Source organism: Phyllobates terribilis, unplaced genomic scaffold (genome assembly GCF_046119375.1).
Source record: "Phyllobates terribilis strain yellow unplaced genomic scaffold, ASM4611937v1 Scaffold_249__1_contigs__length_2872098, whole genome shotgun sequence".
In the NCBI taxonomy this organism is placed as follows: domain Eukaryota; kingdom Metazoa; phylum Chordata; class Amphibia; order Anura; family Dendrobatidae; genus Phyllobates; species Phyllobates terribilis.
Genome location: NW_027363009.1, coordinates 1414622 through 1427309, shown reverse-complemented (window position 1 = coordinate 1427309; position 12688 = coordinate 1414622). Strand labels below are relative to the sequence as shown.

The 12688-nt window shown below is 50.5% G+C and overlaps 4 non-coding genes across 4 annotated transcripts; all 4 read left to right on the top strand.

Annotated features, from left to right (window-relative positions):
- Positions 1-992: 992 nt before the first annotated feature.
- LOC141217950 (U2 spliceosomal RNA) lies at positions 993-1183 on the top strand. Its single transcript, XR_012286719.1, has one exon. It is a non-coding gene; the product is annotated as a U2 spliceosomal RNA (small nuclear RNA).
- A 1120-nt stretch (positions 1184-2303) lies between these two features.
- LOC141217949 (U2 spliceosomal RNA) lies at positions 2304-2494 on the top strand. Its single transcript, XR_012286718.1, has one exon. It is a non-coding gene; the product is annotated as a U2 spliceosomal RNA (small nuclear RNA).
- Positions 2495-3613: 1119 nt separating this feature from the next.
- Positions 3614-3804, top strand: LOC141217948 (U2 spliceosomal RNA). The gene has a single exon (XR_012286717.1). It is a non-coding gene; the product is annotated as a U2 spliceosomal RNA (small nuclear RNA).
- A 1120-nt stretch (positions 3805-4924) lies between these two features.
- LOC141217947 (U2 spliceosomal RNA) lies at positions 4925-5115 on the top strand. The gene has a single exon (XR_012286716.1). It is a non-coding gene; the product is annotated as a U2 spliceosomal RNA (small nuclear RNA).
- Positions 5116-12688: the final 7573 nt, after the last annotated feature.

Genomic DNA, 12688 nt, shown 5'->3' with positions numbered 1-12688 from the left:
AAGTTGCAGAAGCCAGATGACAAGCTCATTTTGGTTCAACTTCAGCAACTGTGCATTGCATTGCCATGTAATGTAATGTAATGCAATGCTATCTATCTAGCTCTCCCTCTATACTTCCTTTTGGATAAACAGACATATTAGGCAAGCATTTTGGAGCTTTCACCTAAATAACTACAGGTGGTGAGATAAGCTGCACAATATAATTGACCTTTCAGTATATTGTTGCACACACACCATCTATTTAGCAAATGCCCTTGTTATCAACAGCAGCCTTTTAAACTCACCTGAGCTAACAGGTATGTGAGCTGGTTACTCTGCTGCGCTTAAAATTTCTTTTTTGGTTTGCTACAATGCCTTTTCTGAAACGTTGTCTCCCTCTGCTGGAACACTGACTTCTTTCATTTAATGCCTGCAGACTATAAAAGAGAAACCAACCCAAAAAGTTTGGTTGATTAGTCTGTGGCATTCTTTTAAACTGTTGCTTATGGCGGTCTCTGTGAGCTTCTCAGTGACATTCAGCCATCCAGGTATCCCGCCTGCAGTAGACGGAATGTGGCAATGGAACGCTGGCTGCGCGTGTCATAATAGGCTCTGAGCCTTTATATACCTGCGCACAGCAGCAGCCACCTTCAGTCTGCTGCTGGACAGCCAGCAGCAGCAGCAGCAGGAGAGGTAATTAATCAGCAACCCTCCTGCTAAGGGTAGACAGCTGCTCGTTCCACCCCCCCCCCCGCCTTAATTGGTTCTCCTCCCTTCCAACGGTGTTGAGGCGGGTGGGAACAGCCGGGGGTTGAGGGTACTGTGCTAAAAGAGGTGGAGTTATGCAGATCTAAAACGCGTGGATTGCAGCAGCAGCAAGCCGAAAAGTGCAGGCATGTGAGGGATCTAGAGGTTGACAGCATGTCTTCTTAACCGGAGTCCAGGTGGCCATCTCCACAAATGGACTTTTCAGAATCCTTTGGTGGCACCGTAGTCGGAAACCAATTCTGGTTATCGCTTCTCGGCCTTTTGGCTAAGATCAAGTGTAGTATCTGTTCTTATCAGTTTAATATCTGATACGTCCCCTATCTGGGGACCATATATTAAATGGATTTTTAGAACAGGGAGATGGAAAAAGAGCTTGCTCTGTCCACTCCACGCATTGACCTGGTATTGCAGTATCTCCAGGACCGGTGCACCCCTTCTTTAATGCAGTTTCTAAAATCAGAAAGAATTGAATTCAATGCTTTTTGTTCATTTTGCTTGTTTGTCGGATTTTGGGATGGACTCTTTGGCTTTGCTTTTCTTCTCCTCATTGGATTTTTCATGTTAAAAGTTGCAGAAGCCAGATGACAAGCTCATTTTGGTTCAACTTCAGCAACTGTGCATTGCATTGCCATGTAATGTAATGTAATGCAATGCTATCTATCTAGCTCTCCCTCTATACTTCCTTTTGGATAAACAGACATATTAGGCAAGCATTTTGGAGCTTTCACCTAAATAACTACAGGTGGTGAGATAAGCTGCACAATATAATTGACCTTTCAGTATATTGTTGCACACACACCATCTATTTAGCAAATGCCCTTGTTATCAACAGCAGCCTTTTAAACTCACCTGAGCTAACAGGTATGTGAGCTGGTTACTCTGCTGCGCTTAAAATTTCTTTTTTGGTTTGCTACAATGCCTTTTCTGAAACGTTGTCTCCCTCTGCTGGAACACTGACTTCTTTCATTTAATGCCTGCAGACTATAAAAGAGAAACCAACCCAAAAAGTTTGGTTGATTAGTCTGTGGCATTCTTTTAAACTGTTGCTTATGGCGGTCTCTGTGAGCTTCTCAGTGACATTCAGCCATCCAGGTATCCCGCCTGCAGTAGACGGAATGTGGCAATGGAACGCTGGCTGCGCGTGTCATAATAGGCTCTGAGCCTTTATATACCTGCGCACAGCAGCAGCCACCTTCAGTCTCCTGCTGGACAGCCAGCAGCAGCAGCAGCAGGAGAGGTAATTAATCAGCAACCCTCCTGCTAAGGGTAGACAGCTGCTCGTTCCACCCCCCCCCCGCCTTAATTGGTTCTCCTCCCTTCCAACGGTGTTGAGGCGGGTGGGAACAGCCGGGGGTTGAGGGTACTGTGCTAAAAGAGGTGGAGTTATGCAGATCTAAAACGCGTGGATTGCAGCAGCAGCAAGCCGAAAAGTGCAGGCATGTGAGGGATCTAGAGGTTGACAGCATGTCTTCTTAACGGGAGTCCAGGTGGCCATCTCCACAAATGGACTTTTCAGAATCCTTGGGTGGCACCGTAGTCGGAAACCAATTCTGGTTATCGCTTCTCGGCCTTTTGGCTAAGATCAAGTGTAGTATCTGTTCTTATCAGTTTAATATCTGATACGTCCCCTATCTGGGGACCATATATTAAATGGATTTTTAGAACAGGGAGATGGAAAAAGAGCTTGCTCTGTCCACTCCACGCATTGACCTGGTATTGCAGTATCTCCAGGACCGGTGCACCCCTTCTTTAATGCAGTTTCTAAAATCAGAAAGAATTGAATTCAATGCTTTTTGTTCATTTTGCTTGTTTGTCGGATTTTGGGATGGACTCTTTGGCTTTGCTTTTCTTCTCCTCATTGGATTTTTCATGTTAAAAGTTGCAGAAGCCAGATGACAAGCTCATTTTGGTTCAACTTCAGCAACTGTGCATTGCATTGCCATGTAATATAATGTAATGCAATGCTATCTATCTAGCTCTCCCTCTATACTTCCTTTTGGATAAACAGACATATTAGGCAAGCATTTTGGAGCTTTCACCTAAATAACTACAGGTGGTGAGATAAGCTGCACAATATAATTGACCTTTCAGTATATTGTTGCACACACACCATCTATTTAGCAAATGCCCTTGTTATCAACAGCAGCCTTTTAAACTCACCTGAGCTAACAGGTATGTGAGCTGGTTACTCTGCTGCGCTTAAAATTTCTTTTTTGGTTTGCTACAATGCCTTTTCTGAAACGTTGTCTCCCTCTGCTGGAACACTGACTTCTTTCATTTAATGCCTGCAGACTATAAAAGAGAAACCAACCCAAAAAGTTTGGTTGATTAGTCTGTGGCATTCTTTTAAACTGTTGCTTATGGCGGTCTCTGTGAGCTTCTCAGTGACATTCAGCCATCCAGGTATCCCGCCTGCAGTAGACGGAATGTGGCAATGGAACGCTGGCTGCGCGTGTCATAATAGGCTCTGAGCCTTTATATACCTGCGCACAGCAGCAGCCACCTTCAGTCTGCTGCTGGACAGCCAGCAGCAGCAGCAGCAGGAGAGGTAATTAATCAGCAACCCTCCTGCTAAGGGTAGACAGCTGCTCGTTCCACCCCCCCCCGCCTTAATTGGTTCTCCTCCCTTCCAACGGTGTTGAGGCGGGTGGGAACAGCCGGGGGTTGAGGGTACTGTGCTAAAAGAGGTGGAGTTATGCAGATCTAAAACGCGTGGATTGCAGCAGCAGCAAGCCGAAAAGTGCAGGCATGTGAGGGATCTAGAGGTTGACAGCATGTCTTCTTAACGGGAGTCCAGGTGGCCATCTCCACAAATGGACTTTTCAGAATCCTTGGGTGGCACCGTAGTCGGAAACCAATTCTGGTTATCGCTTCTCGGCCTTTTGGCTAAGATCAAGTGTAGTATCTGTTCTTATCAGTTTAATATCTGATACGTCCCCTATCTGGGGACCATATATTAAATGGATTTTTAGAACAGGGAGATGGAAAAAGAGCTTGCTCTGTCCACTCCACGCATTGACCTGGTATTGCAGTATCTCCAGGACCGGTGCACCCCTTCTTTAATGCAGTTTCTAAAATCAGAAAGAATTGAATTCAATGCTTTTTGTTCATTTTGCTTGTTTGTCGGATTTTGGGATGGACTCTTTGGCTTTGCTTTTCTTCTCCTCATTGGATTTTTCATGTTAAAAGTTGCAGAAGCCAGATGACAAGCTCATTTTGGTTCAACTTCAGCAACTGTGCATTGCATTGCCATGTAATGTAATGTAATGCAATGCTATCTATCTAGCTCTCCCTCTATACTTCCTTTTGGATAAACAGACATATTAGGCAAGCATTTTGGAGCTTTCACCTAAATAACTACAGGTGGTGAGATAAGCTGCACAATATAATTGACCTTTCAGTATATTGTTGCACACACACCATCTATTTAGCAAATGCCCTTGTTATCAACAGCAGCCTTTTAAACTCACCTGAGCTAACAGGTATGTGAGCTGGTTACTCTGCTGCGCTTAAAATTTCTTTTTTGGTTTGCTACAATGCCTTTTCTGAAACGTTGTCTCCCTCTGCTGGAACACTGACTTCTTTCATTTAATGCCTGCAGACTATAAAAGAGAAACCAACCCAAAAAGTTTGGTTGATTAGTCTGTGGCATTCTTTTAAACTGTTGCTTATGGCGGTCTCTGTGAGCTTCTCAGTGACATTCAGCCATCCAGGTATCCCGCCTGCAGTAGACGGAATGTGGCAATGGAACGCTGGCTGCGCGTGTCATAATAGGCTCTGAGCCTTTATATACCTGCGCACAGCAGCAGCCACCTTCAGTCTGCTGCTGGACAGCCAGCAGCAGCAGCAGCAGGAGAGGTAATTAATCAGCAACCCTCCTGCTAAGGGTAGACAGCTGCTCGTTCCACCCCCCCCCCGCCTTAATTGGTTCTCCTCCCTTCCAACGGTGTTGAGGCGGGTGGGAACAGCCGGGGGTTGAGGGTACTGTGCTAAAAGAGGTGGAGTTATGCAGATCTAAAACGCGTGGATTGCAGCAGCAGCAAGCCGAAAAGTGCAGGCATGTGAGGGATCTAGAGGTTGACAGCATGTCTTCTTAACGGGAGTCCAGGTGGCCATCTCCACAAATGGACTTTTCAGAATCCTTGGGTGGCACCGTAGTCGGAAACCAATTCTGGTTATCGCTTCTCGGCCTTTTGGCTAAGATCAAGTGTAGTATCTGTTCTTATCAGTTTAATATCTGATACGTCCCCTATCTGGGGACCATATATTAAATGGATTTTTAGAACAGGGAGATGGAAAAAGAGCTTGCTCTGTCCACTCCACGCATTGACCTGGTATTGCAGTATCTCCAGGACCGGTGCACCCCTTCTTTAATGCAGTTTCTAAAATCAGAAAGAATTGAATTCAATGCTTTTTGTTCATTTTGCTTGTTTGTCGGATTTTGGGATGGACTCTTTGGCTTTGCTTTTCTTCTCCTCATTGGATTTTTCATGTTAAAAGTTGCAGAAGCCAGATGACAAGCTCATTTTGGTTCAACTTCAGCAACTGTGCATTGCATTGCCATGTAATGTAATGTAATGCAATGCTATCTATCTAGCTCTCCCTCTATACTTCCTTTTGGATAAACAGACATATTAGGCAAGCATTTTGGAGCTTTCACCTAAATAACTACAGGTGGTGAGATAAGCTGCACAATATAATTGACCTTTCAGTATATTGTTGCACACACACCATCTATTTAGCAAATGCCCTTGTTATCAACAGCAGCCTTTTAAACTCACCTGAGCTAACAGGTATGTGAGCGGGTTACTCTGCTGCGCTTAAAATTTCTTTTTTGGTTTGCTACAATGCCTTTTCTGAAACGTTGTCTCCCTCTGCTGGAACACTGACTTCTTTCATTTAATGCCTGTGACGCGCCCCTGGGCCTGTGTCGCGCTGCGTTGCGCACGCGTGAGCTTACCCGGAGCCGGATCTGTTGAGGGTTGTAGTCTCGTGGCGGTGACCCGGTCCGTGCCCAGGGAGTCAAACTGGACGGCAGTCTGTTAGCGGTAAATGGTTGATGACTACGCCACCCGTTGAGTGCAGCCAGGGAGCTGCTGCTGCAGGGCAGACCGCTGAGGCCGGTGGTAGGATTGTGCAGCGTGATAGTATAACCCCCAACGGGAGGGGTATGGCCTCAGGGCAGCCGACGTGGATGATGGGGGTAGCAGGAACCACTCAGAGACGGTACGGTGTAGTTCAGGGTCTTTACTGGTAACAACGATAGACCCTCCCGGAGTACTTGCTAGCAAACGGGGCCTGGTCAGTCTTTGAGCAGATGAGATCTCCCCTGGCCAGGCGTAGTTGTAGGCCTCCCAAACTGACTGTACTCTTCTGGCTACCTTGCTAGAAGCTGATGTAAGTAGCCCACGTCCCTGAGTGTACCGTGTGGTGCTCACCCGTATGGCCGGTGACTCGGGGCCTTCTAATGGCTTCCGCTCCACGATGGCGGTGCTGGTCCCACGCGTGTGACCGTGCCTTCGGGCTTCTGGGCCAGAGGACCTGAAATCCCCTGCCTGACGGATTCTGCTGCTGGGTAGGAGTTAGTCCCCACAGCCTCGGACTCCGGGTCCGGTAAAGAATCTTCTTAGTCAGGGCGAGCTCTGCAGCTGCCAGCCCCTGACTCCTTGTAACCCTGCTGTTTCCTATGCTGCTTCTTGTCTCCACTCTCCTTGTCTCACTAACCCTGCCTCAGCCCAGGGTTTATACAGGGGAAGTTCTTCCCCTCCCAAGACTGGGCAGGAGGTGTGGCATGCACAGGATCCCTGACCAAAGGACCTCCCACCTGCTCTCAGACGTAATATCTCTATCACTGTGGCAACCAGACCCCTGGGGTGTCACATTCCCCCCTAGTGAAATTTAGTACTCCGGGACTAAACACTTTTTTTTTTTTAGAAAAATATACCAAGGTATAACAATAACAATAAAATACAATAAGGAAACACAATAAGATGGTCACGGCATATCCGCAACCGGGTGTAGTCTTTGAAGAAAAGCAAAGGTGTCCATTTCACCAACACAGGGAGACGTAACCAGGTAGGGGTCTGTCCTACCCCGAGTCCTTAACAGTCTCTAGTCCATCCTGGGTTACGCTCCAACTATATACAAGGATTCCCGGTAAATCCACCAAGGTTTCCTAAAAACAACTGGAAACACAAAATTATACACAAGCAACAATACACAGATAAACATAAATAAAACTATTTTTACACTTCAAATTCTCCAGCGTGCGGGTAACTGGCCTCTAGTGGCCCTAGTGGACCTACGGAGCTGACTGTCTGGCCCTGAACTACAGGGTGTAGGAGCTGTCAAGGGTAAACTGGGCAGCTGTCTACCGGCTCTTTGTCTCACTAGGGGTACGGCAGGCTCACTATAAGCAGAGGGTTGATTCTCCTGTTCTACTTGTGTGGAGTCTTCTGCCTCCTGGACCGGCTGTTTTTCCAGCTCCACCCGTTGCTCCGTAGGTTCTTGGGATGATGGTTGGAGGAAGGTGAGTACGGGTACCACAACTGCACCATTGACTTGAGTCCAAGACCGAGGGAAGTCCCCGAGCCCGGTACTAACCATATCTTCCCTTTCTCCCACGGGTCGATGGTCTTCTTGTTCCTCTTCAGGGTTCCTCAGTTGTTCGGGACACTTCTTCAGGTGGTCCCGGGATACAATGGCTGTGGTTTCCCCTCCGTCTTTACTGATGGTACAGACCTTCGGGTTCTCGTGGCTTGAGGGCAGTACGGTGTACGGGTCCTTCTCCCACTGGTCGTCCAACTTGTGGAGCCGTCTCTTCCTCTTCAAGACCTGCTCTCCGGGTACCAGGGGAACAGCGGGAGCATACTGGTTGTAAGTTTTCTCTTGTCTTTCCCTAGCCTGACAGAGACTTCGCTCCACGCTCTCCTGTACTCTCCGGTACTGCTGCTGCCTCTCTGTGTCCCAGTCTGTTTCTGGTGAAGTGTCCTCGGGGGTCAGGACTCCCATTTCCAGGTCAACAGGTAACTTACCAGGTCTTGCCCTCATTAGGTAAGCCGGGGTACAGTTGGTGGAACCTACCGGGATGTGGTTGTATAGGTCCACCAGATCGGGCAACTTTTCAGGCCACAGACTGCGTTCTTCCAGGGGCAACGTTTTTAGAAGATCCATTACCACCTGGTTCATTTTTTCACAAAGTCCATTAGTCTGCGGATGGTAGGGTGTCGTCCTTATCTTCCGGCAGCCATACAGATTGCAGAATTCCTGAAAGACCTCCGCTTCAAAGGCAGGTCCCTGGTCCGTCAGCACTTGGTCCGGGTACCCGTGTGGACGGCAGAAGTGCTGCTGGAAGGCTCTAGCTGCTGTTTGAGCCGTTAAGTCCTTGACGGGGACGACAACCAAGAACCGGGAGTAATGATCCACGATGGTTAACGCGTAGACGTAGCCACTTCTGCTTGGGGTCAGTTTTACATGATCCAAGGCTACCAGTTCCAACGGTTGCCGGGTGACGATGGACTGCAGGGGAGTCTTCTGGCTGGCCCGGTCCTTCCTTCTCAGATTGCACGGGCCACAGTCTCTGCACCACTTCTCGATGGTTCCCCTCATGCCTACCCAGTGGAACCGCTCGCGCAGCAGGAACTCCAGCTTTTTCCACCCGAAGTGTCCAGCTCCGTCGTGGTATGCCTCCATCACCATGGCTGCGTCTCTTCGTGGCACCACTACTTGCCAGAGTAGTTCATGCGTCCGGGAGTTGACCATTCTGCGGCACAACTTCCCCTTGTAAAGGAATAGTCGACTCTTCTCCGCCCATAGTTGTTTGGCTTCCTCCGGAGCGTCTGGTTCAGGGCGAGCCTCCGGCCGAGTCAGCATCTCCTTCACCAGTCGGACGGCAGGGTCGCTGTCTTGCGTTTCCGCCCAGTTGTAGTGGGGTAAGGGGTTCAACGTAGCAGCCTGCTTACCCCTTACCCGGTGGGAATACTGGATAGTCCCATGACGGTGGAACGCAGGGAGTTCAACTTCTTCCAGTCCCTCCGGATCTTCTCCTTCGTCCGGCAGGTTGGGCATCCTGGACAGGGCGTCCGCGTTAGTATTGGAGCGTCCTGCCCGGTATTTGATTGTGAACTCGTAGTTGGACAGACGGGCCATCCACCTCTGCTCCAGGGCACCGAGTCTTGCCGTGTCCAGGTGTGTCAACGGGTTGTTATCCGTGTATACGGTGAACCGGGAAGAAGCGAGGTAATGCCTAAAGCGCTCGGTGACTGCCCATACCACGGCCAGGAACTCTAGCTTAAATGAGCTGTAATTTTCGGGGTTCCTTTCGGTGGGTCGCAGTTTTCGGCTGGCATAGGAGATTACTCGTTCTCTCCCCTGCTGAATTTGGGACAGTACGGCTCCTAGCCCGATGTTACTGGCGTCGGTGTAGAGGATAAAGGGCTGACTATAATCCGGGTACGCCAGGATTTCGTCCCCCGTGAGGGCCATCTTCAGCTGGCGGAAGGACTCTTCTTCCAGCTCCTCCCATTTGAAGGGCGGCTTCTGGTTCTTGGCCTTCCGGGACTGGCCTATCAGGAGGTCCTGCATAGGTGCTGCCTTTTTGGTGAAACCGGGAATAAACCTTCGGTAGTAGCCTACCAACCCGAGGAACTGCCGCACTTCTTTTACGCTGGAGGGGCTTGGCCATCCCTTAATTGCGGTGATCTTATCAGGGTCGGGAGCCACTCCGTCAGCGCTCACCACGTGTCCCAGGTACTGCACCTTTGGTTTCAGGAGGTGACACTTGGAGGGTTTCACCTTTAGGCCGTTACTCGCCAGAGCCTCGAACACTCCCGCCAGGTGTTTCAGGTGGTCCTCATACGTCTTGGAATATACGATGACATCGTCCAGGTACAACAGGACCGTCTCGAAGTTTCTGTGGCCCAGACAACACTCCATTAGGCGTTGGAAGGTTCCTGGTGCGTTGCAGAGTCCGAACGGCATGCAGGTGAACTCGCTAAGTCCCATCGGGGTGGTGAATGCGGTCTTCTCCCGGTCCGCCTCTGCTACAGGAACCTGCCAGTACCCGCTAGTGAGATCCAAGGTAGAGAAGAAGTTAGCAGATCTTAAAGCAGCCAATGACTCCTCTATCCTTGGTAAGGGGTACGCATCCTTGTGTGTGATACGGTTGATTTTCCGGTAATCTACACACATCCTCATAGTGTTGTCTTTCTTTTTGACTAAAACTAATGGGGCTGCCCAGGGGCTACAACTATCCCGGATTACCCCAGCCTCCTTCATGTCTCTAAGCATCCCCTTGGCGTGTTGGTAATGTGCAGGGGGTACGGGTCGATACCTCTCTTTTATGGGAGGATGATCTCCCGTGGGGATGCGATGTTCTACCCCCTTGACTCGCCCGAAGTCTAACGGGTGTTTACTAAACACTCTCTCATACTCTTGAACCACCCGATAGACTCCTTGTTTCTGATGTGAGGGAGTGGAGTCAGTACCCAGATGTAGTTGCTGACACCAGTCCTCCATGTCTTTCTTAGAGCCGTTACCTTCCTCCGGGTGAGATGGAGGCAAGGGTTCCACAGATTGTATAGAATTTTGATTAGTGGTATATAATTTGGCTAGCGTGGCATACCGGGGCAGGTACACTTCCCTCTCCCCGATATTTATTATGCGAACGGGCACCCTCCCATGGCGTACATTGACCACCCCCCGTGCTGTCAAAATGGTGGGCCTACTGTCTGAGTAAACTGGTTCTACCATTGCCTGGTAATCTCTACCTCTCAGACCAATAGCTGCCCGGCACCAAATCATCATTTCACTTTTTGGGGGCATGGCAATAGGAAAAGGGTCACACATTCTTACGCTACCAATCTCACCGCCGGAGAGTTCCACTTGTTGCCGTTGCATCAGTGCCCGGATCTCTTTCTGGAGCACCCGCTGCTCGCCGGAGCTGGCATTCTTGGCAACCTGCTGTAAAAGGAAAATCACCTCTGCAAGACAATTTTCAATTACATTAGTTCCTAGAGTTATTTTTGGGTGACTCTCATGTTTGTCAATATCTACAATGATCAGTCCCTGTGCGGCCAGTTCGACTCTACCAATTTTGATGGTCACCTCTTTAAATCCGATCTGTGGCACGGGCTGACCATTGCTGGCGATGATACTCAAGTCGTCGTCAGGGTAGCGGGTAATATCCGAGTCATTCCAGTACTGCTTGAAGAGCACGTACGGGATGGTGGTGACCTGTGACCCGGTGTCCAGTAGGGCACTCATGGGAATGCCATCCAGTACCACAGGCAAGACTGGACGTCCTCCCACATATCTGTCGCGCCAGTTCGATGGGCCTGGTGATCTTTTTCCTGGGGGTTGGCCCTCTACCCCAGGTTGTGCCCGTTTAAAGAACAGTACCTTTCCATATGTCCGGGTTGATTGCAGCGGCGGCAGATGGGTCGTCCGTCCTCGCTGTATCGGTCACTGGGTCTTCCTCTGGCCGGTGGGGTCCTCCATGGTCGACGCCACGGGATGTCCTCCGGTCCGGATGCCAGCTGGATCTTCCCTGGGGTGGAAACCTGTAAAGACTGCACAGTTCGGGTTAGCGCAGCAACGCTCTTAGCTAGCTCTTGGACCTGATGGCGTAGGTCTGGAGCCGGGTCATTGTCCAAAGCCTGCGCATCAGCTCCCACAGGCCCTGCCGACAAGGGCGCCGCCTCCTGGTGGTAAGTGATAGCTGGGCGCCTGTGGGTCACAACGCCACCCGGTGCCGGCTCTCGGAGCACCCGGATGGCTCTGTCCTTGAACTGTGCAAAGTCCAGATGGGGATCCTGTAAGGCCATTGCCCGCAACTGGGTTCGGTGGGCATTGCAATATAAACCCTCTATAAATTGTTCAGTCAACAGCCTGTCCTCGTTTCCCACCCCATCAGGGTCGGTCTGCTTTATGGCCCTAAGGGCCTCTTGTAGGTTTAGTGCATAGTCCCTTATACTCTCATGCGCTCGCTGCTTGCACCCGTAGAATCTAAGCTTAATCTCAGCTGAGGTGCGGGTATCAAAGGTGTCCTTCAGCCGGGTTAGTATCCCTGCGACAGTCTTCCTCCCAGGTGGCCAGGATTTTACTTCCCTTTTGGCTGCCCCGGTTAGTTGGGCCACCAGGATGCTCACTTTTTGCTCTTCTGTGAGGGGGTACACCTGGAAGAGGCTATCCAGCTTTTCTCTAAAGTCATGCAGGGTATGTGACTCCCCTGAGTACTGGGGTAGCCAAGCTGCTACCGGGATATAGGGCATGGTGAAGGGCATAACTGCAGCAGCGGTGGCGCTGGCGGGGGTTGAGGCAGTGAAGCTCTCCTCCGTATCCGACATCTTCCTCCCCCCTAGTGGACCGTGGCCTACCTTGCGATGATCCTGTTCCGTAGGCCGCGGCTCCGCAGTGGATCGTCAGGGTTGAGGACCTTCCGTCGCGCTCCGGTGACGTCGGCGTCTGCTGGGCTCCTTCCAGGACCTTACGCAACGTCCGGACGTGAGGCGGGGCTTCAGTTCTCGCGCGCTTTCGGAGTCCACGCCCCTCTTCTTCCCGCGCGGCGTCCTCAAGATGGCGTCCAATGGCGGGAAAACTCCACGGATGGCGGGAAGAAGGTCGAAGATGGCGCCGGATGGCGGGAAAACTTCGCGGATGGCGGGAAGAAGGTAGAAGATGGCGCCGGATGGCGGGAAACCTCCACGGATAGCGGGAATCTTCACCACTGGTAAGTTTGAACAGTCTTTGCTTTTCAGGCACGCAGTACCCGGTGGTTGCGGGCACGAAATCCTGCCGACTACGCCAAAGTTGACGCGCCCCTGGGCCTGTGTCGCGCTGCGTTGCGCACGCGTGAGCTTACCCGGAGCCGGATCTGTTGAGGGTTGTAGTCTCGTGGCGGTGACCCGGTCCGTGCCCAGGGAGTCAAACTGGACGGCAGTCT